The following is a 12,802-nucleotide window of genomic DNA, read 5'->3' on the forward strand; positions in this document are numbered from 1 at the left end:
GATCTATCCATTACTGTAAGGTAGTATTAAAGTCGCCTGTAATTACCACATTCTTATCAATAAGGTTGCTTATGTTTGTGATTAATTGTTTTATGTATTTGGGTGTTCTCGAATTTGGTGCATAGACATTTATAATTGTTAGCTCTTCCTGATGGATAGACCCTGTAATTATTTTTTTTAATTTTTTAAAAATGTTTATTCATTTTTGAGAGACAGAGAAAGACAGAGCATGAGCGGGGAAGGGGCAGAGAGGGAGGGAGACACAGGATGTGAAGCAGCTGTTAGCACAGAGTTGGATGTGGGGCTCAAACTCACTGACCATGAGATCATGACCTGAGCTGAAGTTGGACACTTAACCGACTGGGCCACCTAGGCGCCCCATTTACACATATATTTATAAAGACCATTTAATCATGTTTATGATGACACCTATTTATATCCAATAAGGGTCCTTTTTATATAGATTTTGGAATATAAAGAAGCCAACATTAGTAGTAACATAAGCACATTTTGTATTCATTATCTTAACGTGGCTTGTGAAATGGTACTTTAAAGGGTAACTGGTAGAAAATCAAACTTAAGTATCTTTTCTTGAAAAATATTTATTCAGAAAAGTCTTTGAAAAAAAGTATTTTGCCTCAGACTTTTATCCACAAAATTCTTTAACTATATTACTTTTGATTTAACATTACTAGATTCATCTGTGTCACCTCTTTCCAAACAGGACCTTCTAGAGTGAATTTCTATTTGGTATAATTTATCCTTCTCTTATTCAATTTTCCCTCTGAAAGTACCAGTCTTGGGGCACCTGGGTGGCTCAGTTGGTTAAGGGTCTGACTTCAGCTCAGGTCATTATCTCATGGCTTGTGGGTTCAAATGCTGCATTGGGCTCTGTGCTGACAGCTTGGAGCCTGGAGCCTGCAGCCTTCTTCCAATTTTGTGCCCCAACCTCCCTATCTCTCAAAAATAAATATTTAAAAAATAAAAATAAATAAAAGTACCAGTGTTAACTCTATGTTAATACTTATGATATCATAAATACCTGATTTATTTCCTTTGATGACATGTATTCCTATCAATATTCCTAACCTCCATGTCGTACTCCATAAATATTTAGATTAAGTTTTAAGTCAGTTTTTAGCCTATTTTTTAAGTAACTGAAATAATGAAAATTGTTTCAATTGTTTTTGTTTCATCACAAAGTTACTTTTAAGAGGCTGGAAGCAAGAGTAAAGAAAAGTTCTATATACTGAAATATATTGAATGGTTATATGTGCAAAAACTGTTTTCACATGTATCATTGTTTTTGATCTTTACAACAATGCTGTAGATTGTTTGGAGGTTATGATCCCTAACTCCACACAGACAACAGGATATAGTAAAAAGTGTGTAGACTTGAATCCTTACAACTTCTCTTACCTCTCAGATCTTTTACCTGAATTAAGACTTCATATAATTTTATCTATGCAGAGTTTCCTCAATGTAATATCAGAATAGAAATATGTTTTGTTCAACTAATGACTGCATCAGTGGAAATAATGAGAAACTCTAGCATCAAAGTATCCACTAATGTAAGAAAGGTTTAAATTAAAGGAGATCAGATACAAATGGCCCAGGCAAATCAAGTATATTTGTTCCTATAAAGGATGAAGAAAGAAGGTAGCCAGTTATAATAGACAGCAGGAAAATCCACACTATTTTTAAAGACAGACAGAAGTTTAAGTTTCCAAGTTCTCTACAAAATTTCAGAAGTGGACACACAATTGAAAATCCTTTGAGTAAAGGAAAGGGTCACATGGGAACTTTTGAAAGCTCAAAGGCCTCCTTTCCCATCCAGGCTTAGATAAACATGGCTGAGAACATTCAGTGCACATACTAGAGACCACCTAAATTTAGGCAGGTGCACTTCATCTATCTTGGTGTAATATGTACCCTATGAATGAAGGACACAGCTGAACCCAGCACAGTGCACTCAGGAACAACTGGTCCTCATTTTTCATCTCAACATCACCACTCTTGGCTTAAGCTTACAACTAAAGGATTGAAAAGAGAGTTTGTGACCAAGATGTCCCTACTCTGCAGTCACTTTGATTAGCTACAGATATTATTTGGCAAGTCATTATGTTTACTTTCTACTTTCTGTGTATGTGTCCATAACTCATCCAAAGAACTTGACATTCACATTTTGTTGCAAACATCATATTCTCTGTGCCAGGGAGTCAGATACCCAAAACAGATAAAGTGGTCAGAAGTAGGGAAAAAGAGGAGGGACAACTGTGTTTAAATCCTGTCACCTAATGTATAAGAAGATGGTTTCCAATGACTATTAGTCTAATAGAATTAAAACACAGATCTTTTGGAACCTCCATAATTAGATAGTCATATTGAACAGTTTAGCTTGTAGTCAATTCCTGTCAACCCGAATCATAGGCGATTAGAAGACTAATGAGGACACAAAGGGTTGCACAGTGCAGATATGTCTGAAAGATGAAAGTAATTAACAATAACCAGGAAACTCAATCCAAATTACCTGCCTCACAAGTAAAATACTGTTCTTGAAATCCCAGATGGGAATCTGGGCTGTAGTCAAGGATATGATCCCAACAACCACTCCTAGTTCATTTGGGATTTGGGAGATATTGAAAATTGTGCTTTTGAAATTGTGAGGGCAGTATTTTTATCCCATCCAGATGAACTCATCCCTACTCCCACCTCCATTCCCCATTATAACAAGGCTTTTCAATATTTTCTCACTCATTGATTTAACTAGAAATTTTGAGGTCAAATCAGCTATAGCAACTGTTATTCTAGCTCCATATTTAAGAGGTAGTCAGGACCTAAAAAATTTATTATTGATAGGATTAGCCTGCTGAGTACCAGTTGGGATCTAAATTTTTCCTCCAGGCCTTTCCCTTGAGTACACACTCTAATCAATCATTCTGAGCCCTACTAATCATGGTCAGACCCTTTCACAAATATATTTTTATTGGAATTGCTTGAGACAAAAATATATTTACATATTAAAATTTCATAAAGTCCTACATTGCTTCCTGTTTCATTTCACCTCAATCTTGGCAAAGTTTTAAATTTTTTATTTTTCTTTTACATAGTCTTAGTCAAAGCAGAATACTGCTAAGCAAGGCATACACGTACTTTGATCAGGAATGATGAGTTCACTAATAAGGAAGGGTTAGAAGAGGAGACTTTTCAGTGTTTCATACTCCATTTCAAGTTCTTTTACAAGTACATTTCATAATAGTACTGACAGTGACTTAGAGTATTTTTTGAATTCCTACTACATACCCGATACTGTAAATGATTGTTATTTTCTTTTAATTCTCCTAAAAATCCTGAGTGATGTGCTAAACTTACTCCTTTCTTCCTCTATTTCCTTCTACCTCCTTCCTTCCCTCCTTATTTCAGATAAAAAAAAAAGTTGGCAATCTAGTTATAGCTTACAGGTACATCTGAGCTGTCTATACAACTGTGCTTAATGGAAACTGAATGGCTTGGAGATTAGTAAAGGAGGGATCATGAGGAAAGGAAAGTGGACACTATTGAGAAGTTTCCAGATCTTCCTGCAGGTGGCTTTAGGGGCTAAAATAATAGATTCACTAAGGATTGAGGTTGATATATATTATGAAATAATTCAGAAAAAATTATATAGCTTTAAAATTTTATTTTCGAGGAAGTAATTTTAGGCAATTATATCTTGTAGATTTTTAACAAAGTGATCCATTTTGATTCATTACCAAGTTTAAGGGTGCACTAATCCAGATATGTTTTTTTTTCTCTTTGAATAATCAATAACTAAGTTGTAATCATGAACATGTATAATGCAGTAATGGTAATAGAAATGATGTATTTTTCAGTGGAGATAAGTTAGTAGAATATTATAGGAAAACAAACTTAGTAAAGAGAATGTAACTGCCTCTGGATAACTGAATCCTTTATCTTGTTGAATGCTCAAAATTGTCACATAATTTTAATGTCTACAGTTTTGACTTTCAAAATCCTAAAAAAAAAAAAAAATGAAAACACTGCAGTCAGCCCTTAAAAACCTCTTAAACTGCAAGATACCCACATTCATCAATTTGTGATTTATCCTGGACTTATAATTGATTTTCATTTGAAATCATAAATATAAAATAGTTTCCATTAAAATAGACTCACAATCTTAGCACTGCACTAATGCACTATTCTTCTGACAATACAGAGCTGAAGTTCAAGTTCATAAAAGGAAGTGCTGGATTCAAGTAGCTGACAACATGCAGAATCAGATTTGCAACTGGCTCTCAAGACTAAGAAGATGAATGGAGACAAATGAAAGTACTTTTGCATCCTGAATAAATCATTTTAAGTAGAGTGATGTGCTAAGAAGATTTTGTCAAACAATTATTTTTATTATTTAAGCACTGTTTATAATATAATTCTTTGTTAAACTTGCCACTCCTCTTTTAACAGACATCTGGACTTAGCATGGAGATAAATTTGAAGCATTTTTATTGTTCTGAACTCTAGCATTCCCTCCCCCTCTACCCACAGACACTTTTTCCATCTTCAATATAATTTGTAAGCAACCCAAATGCACCTGTAATGGCTGAGCGGGCACTGATATTAAATAACGAAACAGAATATGATGGCATTACAGCAGAAAAGAGTTTGATATAGGATGCAAATAATAGTAAATTTCACATGTTACCAAAATGATGAAATTGAACCACATAAAAAAGAAAGCAGAAAAGGCCCATTAATAAACAGTATAGGCAAGAATATTTTGTTAAAGGGAGATGGTCAATGTATGTATGAAGAATGTATGGTCTCATTTCAAATTTCATTTCTAATCACTTTTTGACAGAACAAAAGATATTTTGAATAAAGATACGATGAGGTGGTCTCTTAGTATTCCAATAGATTCTTATTTCTTCAGAATTTAGCAATGGAAATATCTGAACCACTATTTGAGTCATGTGAAATCCCGCAGATAGTTCAGGTTGGTTCTGGGGTTTTGAGAGCCCAGTGTCCCTACCAACTGTTATGAAAGTCAAGGGAGTTGAAGACTTTCCCCCATATATTCCCCCAAATCTTATCCCTTCCCTCTGAAGCCCACTGAAAGCACTTATGACTAGGCACTGAGTCTCCCTACTCTCCAGAGCAAACCCCTGATCCTCTCCTACATTGAAAGAGTCTTCATTTCTATGCCAGCGCATATCTGACTCTCCCCCATGTCCTGGGAAAAGTCTGAATCCATCATAAGAGTCCGTTATACCACCACCAACTGAATGCTTTTGGAAAGTTCATCAATATTAATGAGAACAAGGGGATGTTTATTTCATGTGCATCTCTGTGTGCACATGTTTGTGCACAGGTGTGAAAAAGACTCTTAGCGATATCTGTTCCTATATTCCTGAGTAAATATATGGATTAATATGTTTTTCCATGGTCTGGGACCAGTTACTAACTAGGAGTTAAACATTTCCGTGGGGATATGTACACTGCATCCTAAGAAAAGAAAAAAGTATAGAATTCAAATTCTGGTGTTTTACTGCATCGATATATCAGCCTAAACATACCACAAATAGTTAACCAAATACAAAAGAATTAGAACATATTCAATATACTTAACATGTAAATGGTATTTGACAAATTTCATTGTTAATCATCTTCAGAGTTATCATTAAAATTTCCTTCTGCAGCATGACAAATGCAGAAAGAATAGATTTCTTCAAAACCACAGCTGCTGAAAAACATATATGTGTTCAAATTATTTTTACATTCTAGTTTGTTTTATTTTATCTGTTTTAAAATAGATATGAATCATCTGAGTAGTTCACATGTTTCAATCTGGATAAACATGCTCTGAGGTAGCTCATTAAAGAAAACAAAACAAAAAGTTATGTGCCCCAAACATGCTGCTTCAAATGAACATAACACATATCTCCTAAGCTCCTTGTCAAACTAGGAAAAGCAGGGAACGTTCTGTTAAAATGTGATGATGCTTCCATCAGAAAAAAAGAACAGTATTAGGGGAGACAATAGTTTCCCCCGCATCCAAGCTGCAGAGAACATTCTCATGTGGACAGTGCAGTAAGCCAATCCCAGGCTGCGAGCAGTTCTGCCAATGCCTAGAAATAATGGGGCATGTGACTGCTCAGGTCCACTGGCTAGATCTCCTGGGGCAGCAGTGTGACTGGGCAAGCGTGAGTCCTAGTCATTATTACCTAATCTGTGGTCCAGGAAGCAAGGGGAAACTGGAGGCAAAGTTAAAAATTACACCTGATATCTAAAGCTTCGATATACGTGATACAGCTTCTAAAAGTTGGGAGTTCTTTGTGATTTGGTTGGAAGTAAGGAAGTTTGACAAGCTCCTTCTTGGGAGGCAGGATGCGGTGGGTCCTGTCCCTTGACTGACGGAATCCCTTTGTGCCAACCAGCTGTGTGTCTACTGTGACGAACTGGGAGTCCTGAGGAGCCCGCATCACTGAGCCTATCAGGCTTAGCTGTGAATTCATCTTTTTTTTTTTTTTTTAGCTCAGCCCAATAGACTACAACTTTTATTTAGTTTATACAAGAGTGAGCTCATATCCTCCAGGCCTCCACCTGGGTTCTCTCTGAGACTACTACAGACCCTGCACTAGGTGAAGTAAATGGCATGGCACATAATATCGGAAACAATGATTTTATGTTAATTGGAGCAAGAGTACCCATGTAACTTCTCCTTATAAGCCTGTTAATAGGTGTTAGATGACAAAAATAAATTTATAGACAAATTCTTTTAGGACACATTGAATTTACAAGTTTAAACAGATCTCTTTACTGAAACACACAGGACTTTAGATGAGCTACTGTACATTGTGACTGTAAACTTCTCAAAGATTTTTAGAAACTCCCCTTATATCTACCCTCCGTCGCCACAGTGTAAAGATTGATCTTTTTATACCTGGTTAAAATTCCATTTACATGTGGCTTAGGTTTACTTAAAGAACATGAACTATATAGATAAGCGATCTGACATCCTATGTAGCAAATTTGCAAAATATTTCTGATGGATTAGACCTTAACAAATGCATTGTGAAGATGACCACTGACTACACCACATTTCCTCCTACGGGTTCTGAACCAACAGCATAAGACTGGGATCCCATCAAATGCATGGATTTGATATTAACCCTTGATTGGCCAAATGCTTCTTAAGACTTATTCCCAAGTCTAGGCCTTGGGATGGCCCAGACAAACATTATCAGGTTCTGCAGAGAGACAATGGCTGATTTAGATCATTCTACCCACGTTAGGGAAAGGGAGCTTGTGGGTACAGGCGGAAAGACAGGGAATCTTATAAGAGCTTTTCTCCTAGGCCCATGCATGCCAAGTTTCTCAACCATGGTTTAACCAATTACATCAGAATATCTTGAGAATAGGACCAACGGTGCATTTTTAACACACTTCTGAGGTGGGAGCACTTAGATCCAGGCAGAGGAGAAAAGCTCCAAAACAAACTCTTTCCTACAGCACCCTACAGTTCTAAAGTGGGGAATTTCAACTCTATGAACAAACATGAAAATCCTGGGGGAGAAGAAAGTGTTTCCTACTACAAAGATAAGATGATCACTCTTTTATTATGTTGGTGCTTCATCTTATACTGTATTGGAGAGAAGCCCTAAACATATTTTCAGCCAGAATTCAATCATTTTAACCCATATTTGCCTAAAACAAGCCCAGAGGAATGTGTGTGTGTGTGTGTGTGTGTGTGTGTGTGTGTGTGTGTGTGTGAGACTGTTTATTTTCAAGAAAGAACACTTTATGTGCCAGAAAGGTGACAACATCTAGTTAAAAAGACATTTGACCTTGGATGGAGAAGGCTTTGAGTCCCAGAGCTGATTCAGACTAATTGTATTGCACATATAATCTCTCACATCCCTCTTGGGTCTAAATCCCCACAACTCTTACTTAGTTCAGGACCCTCTTGGTTCTGCTTCAGTTTCCCTTTCTCTTCCAGCCTACCTTTCTCTCTGCTTTTAAGATGTGCCTTGCAGTTTCCTCTATCCAGGATTACCTGCTGCTTATTTTTATAGTCTGGATTTCCATCTCTAACCTTTACCCTTGTGCATTTAAACTCTTCCCATAAAGTGATCTTCTTTTAGTTACAATTTTATAAATAATAAGTTAATATTGGGTCTTACTAGCTTAGGCAGTCCCTTTCTGGACCTTTTTATTCAATTGAAATCTGAACAATTCCTTTATCCAAATGAATGAACAGTAACTTTCAGTTCTCAATGCAAGATTAGGATAGAATAAAATTTTTAAAAATGTTCTTCCCCAAACATTAATAAATATATACTTATGTGTAAAGTCACCTGGGGCTTGAAATAGTGGTGACCTTCCCATAATTAATCTAGTGTTAGGTCTTTCCATAAATTTCCCAATCTCTTTCAATGTACTGTGATTCACTAACATAGATATCTTGATGTTACTTCTAATCAGGTTATCCTTATTGCTATTTGTGATTTTTCTTTTTCATGGCTGATGAACATAAAGTTTCAAAAAGGATAAAAACAGTTTTATGTAGTTTAAAAAAAATCTATGTAACATTTAACCTAGGCATAACATCTAATGTTCAACAGGAAATGTACATTTAACCCAGGAACTGAAATTCACTGTATCTCAGAATGTGTTAGGACCTCAGGAGCCACATAATTCAAAAACACAAACTGTCTTCTGTGATGTGTGAGCAATTCAATTTATCCAGTCAATAAAGAATAATACAGAGATGAAGTCAGAGGTATATTTCCTCTCAATTAACTGTTTTCTGGTTATTGGTTTTAGATTGTTTTCTAACAATTTGATGTTTCTAATAAATTATATGCTATGTTCAATTGTGCTCCTTCTCCCCATACTGCTGACAGATCTTTCTAAAAAGCAAATCACATCATGTTACTCAGCTAATTAAAATCTTTTTTCTGGTTCTCATGGTCTAAAACATTGGTTTTTGACACTGGCTACACGTTAGGCCTGAAAAACTGGAAAATGATGCCCTTCTAAACCTATCACACATGAATCTTTCAGGATAGAGCTGGCCATAGTCATTTTTAAAATTAGGATCCTTGGATGACTCCAAATACAGTATTTGGAGTATCCCATTTCTACAAATGAGAACAGTTGGCTAAATATTCAAGCCCCATTTCCTCAGCAGAGCATATATGCAGGATGCTCACATACAGACTACTTCTCTAGTGTCCTAATTCTCTTCCCAGCTGCACTTTGTTGCCCAAAATACACGAACGCTCATGTAGACACACACATATACCTGCTCAGCAGACATGTGCTTTTAGAGCAGTTTAAGATTTACAGCAAAATTGAAGGGAAGGTAAAGAGATTTCCCTTATATCCCCTTCACCAACACGTGCATAGCCTCCCCAACTAGAGTTATCAATATCCTCCACTAAAGTGGTACATTTGTTACAACTGGTGAACCTAAATTGACACATCATTATTACCCAGTGTTTATACTTTCCATTGTAGTTCACTCCTGGCGTTGTATATTCTATGGTTTGGGACAAATATATAATCATATGTATCAATCAATCAATCAATCATTACGGTATCATACAGAGTATTTCCACTGTCCTAAAAATCTTCTGCCCTCTATCTATTCATCCCCCTACTCCCTGCCAACCCCTGGCAGCCACTGATCTTTTTCATTCATTCATTATTTAAATTTAATATACAGTGCAATATTGGTTTCATAAGTAGACTTCAGTGATTCATCACTTACATACAACACCCAGTACTCATCACAGCAAGTGCCCTCCTTAATATCCACCACCCTTATAGCCCATCCCCTACCCACTTCCCTCCATCAATCCTCAGATTGTTCTCTATCCTTAAGAATCTCCTGTGGTTTGTTTCCCTTTCTTCTCTTCCCCCCACCCTTCCCATATGTTCATTTGTTTCTTAAATTCCACATAGGGGAGAAGATATTTGCAAATGACATATCTGAAAAACCTATAAAGAACTTATCAAACTCAACAGCCAAAAAACTAATAACCCAGTTAAGAAGTGGGCAGAAGACATGAATAGACACTTTTCCGAAGAAGACATCCAGATGGCTAATAGACACATGAAAAGATGCTCAACATCACTTATTGTCAGGAAAATACAAATCAAATCCACCATGAGACACCAGCTCACACCTGTAAGAATGGCTAAAATTAACGACACAAGAAACAACAGGTGTTGGTGAGGATGTGGAAAAAGGGAAACCCTCTTGCACTGTTGGTGGGAATGCAAACTGGTGCAGCCACTCTGGAAAACAGTATGGAGGTTCCTCAAAAAACCTGGTCTCTATAGTTTTTCCTTTCCAGAATGTTGTATAGTTGGAATCATATATAGTCTTTTCAGATTAGCTTATGTCACTCTTAGCTGCTTTAAAACTGCTTGAAGTTTCATAAATGAACCTCAGAGGAGAGTTAAAAGCTAGGTGAATGTGGTCAGTCTAAGTTCTGGATCATCGTGTCACACAGGGAAAACTTTAGAAGAACTCTAGTTTGCTCAGGTACCTTGGTCCAATGAAGAAGAGCTGCACCTCACCTCCTCCTCTCTCCTGCTGCAAGGTGAACCACAGGGATCTCATAGAAGGGGTATGCACTGACTGCACCACCACACCCACACTGAAGGCACACAGCTAACTGGACCGTGGAGGAAATGTCTCCTCCACAGCCCAGGGAAGGACCATATTGTGTTCTCTTGCTTTCCCTGCAAATATGTGAAGACCAGGAAGGAAGCAAAGACCAACTTTAATTTCCAGCATCTAACATGCCACTAGAATTCTGCTAGTCCTGGTTATTTGCTGTGCTCCACAGATCAGTTGGGACAAAATCCCTCAAGACCCATATCCCATACCCATAGTTCTAGAGCTAGCAAAATGCTTTTTTATTTTTATTTTTATTTTATTTTATTTTTTTTTAATTTTTTTTTTCAACGTTTTTTATTTATTTTCGGGACAGAGAGAGACAGAGCATGAACGGGGGAGGGGCAGAGAGAGAGGGAGACACAGAATCAGAAACAGGCTCCAGGCTCCGAGCCATCAGCCCAGAGCCCGACGCGGGGCTCGAACTCACGGACCGCGAGATCGTGACCTGGCTGAAGTCGGACGCTTAACCAACTGCGCCACCCAGGCGCCCCCAAAATGCTTTTTTAATAATAACCTAGGCTAAAGTTTATTGATAAATGATAATAGTAATCATAGCTACCATACACTGAGTGTTTCCTGTATACCAGAAACTGAATTACATGGTTCTTATATGCTACCTTTGTATTTTAATTCTTACAAAAAACTATGGTTGAGGAGTATTATCTCCATTATACTGATGAGAAAGAGGATGATGAAAATCATCACATAATTGAAACTAAATTTTAGTTTTCCTTTTTGCTAGTCACTATACTAAGTGTCTTAGCTATACTAAATCATTTAATTTTTATTACTACCAATTGAATTATAGGCCAATATTATTCTACTTTTGCAAGTGAGGAAATTGGAACAGAGAGAAGTAAACTTGCCCAAGGTTACTCAGCTACTATCTAACATAAGTACTTTGACTTCAGAGCAGTGGTCTTAATTATGATGCAGTACACTGTTATTTAAACACTGGCCTTGGACTTCAACTCCCTATTATTATCCAATATTTAATAGTCTATAATGATTACATGACTTACAAAAATTATTCCTCTTCTAAAATTGTAAGCCATATTTGTCAGGCTTTTTTGTAATACACCATCTAGAACGCAGATATTTAACAAACAGATACACGGAGAAAGAAGCATATCTAGAAATTGAAAAAAATAATTTTACTATGACTTGAGAAATAAAAATAAATTTCATTAATTGAAAGTATTTTTAAGGAGTATATTCTATTAGTCCCCTAGGCAACGTTATTCATTTGCACAGTGGTGCAAGGCCATTGGCCTATATTTAGAGGATATTTTAAGAAACTATCTCTATGAATCTTTGTGCTTTACTTGCATATGGCTGCTGATGAGGTAGTTGTTTATATTTCACAATGTCTTCTTAATTGGAACCATTGGGGAAATGTCTCTCTGATCTCATTTTCATTAAAAGTTGTGCTTCCCCTGAGAAAATGATTTGCTTTAATTTTATGAACCTTGTAAATCATGTAACATATTTTGATTACCCCTTCATACTGGCTGCCAAAAATTGCAGAGACAAATTTATAACATACCTAAAGCAAATATTTAGAGAATCATAGCCCATATTTGGTATACTAACTTCAGTAAAAACTGTATTTTGCATTCCTACATTTATTTCATCATGAATGCTAAAGTATCTTTGCAAGCCAAGGCTATGTGAATATTATCATTAGTGTTCATCTGACCCAGTAGATGAAATCTACCCCAATCAAGTTGACTTGATAAAAAAAAAAAAAAAAAAACCTGAAAAAAATATAATCTATTTTTGGAGATTAAGAGCACAGAGGACCTAAAATGGAAATAACCAAACCATGAGCGTTCTTGAATTTGCAGAATGTAAGAAAAGGAAATGCTATTTTGTAGGGAAGGACTAAATGTGAAAGTACAACACAATTGTTTCAAATAGCAAAAGCTGTGATCTTCACTAGATGTTAGTGGCTAAGTGCACAGACTCTGAAGCCAGACCTCTTGGGTTCAATCCTATCTCTTATTAAAAGAACTAAGTGAGTTACTTAGCATCACTGTATCTCAGTTTCCTCATTTGTATAGTAGAGATAATAGTTCCTACTGTATAGGAATTGCTGCAATGATTAAATGA

This window comes from Neofelis nebulosa, chromosome 1, assembly GCF_028018385.1.
Source record: "Neofelis nebulosa isolate mNeoNeb1 chromosome 1, mNeoNeb1.pri, whole genome shotgun sequence".
NCBI classification, from domain to species: domain Eukaryota; kingdom Metazoa; phylum Chordata; class Mammalia; order Carnivora; family Felidae; genus Neofelis; species Neofelis nebulosa.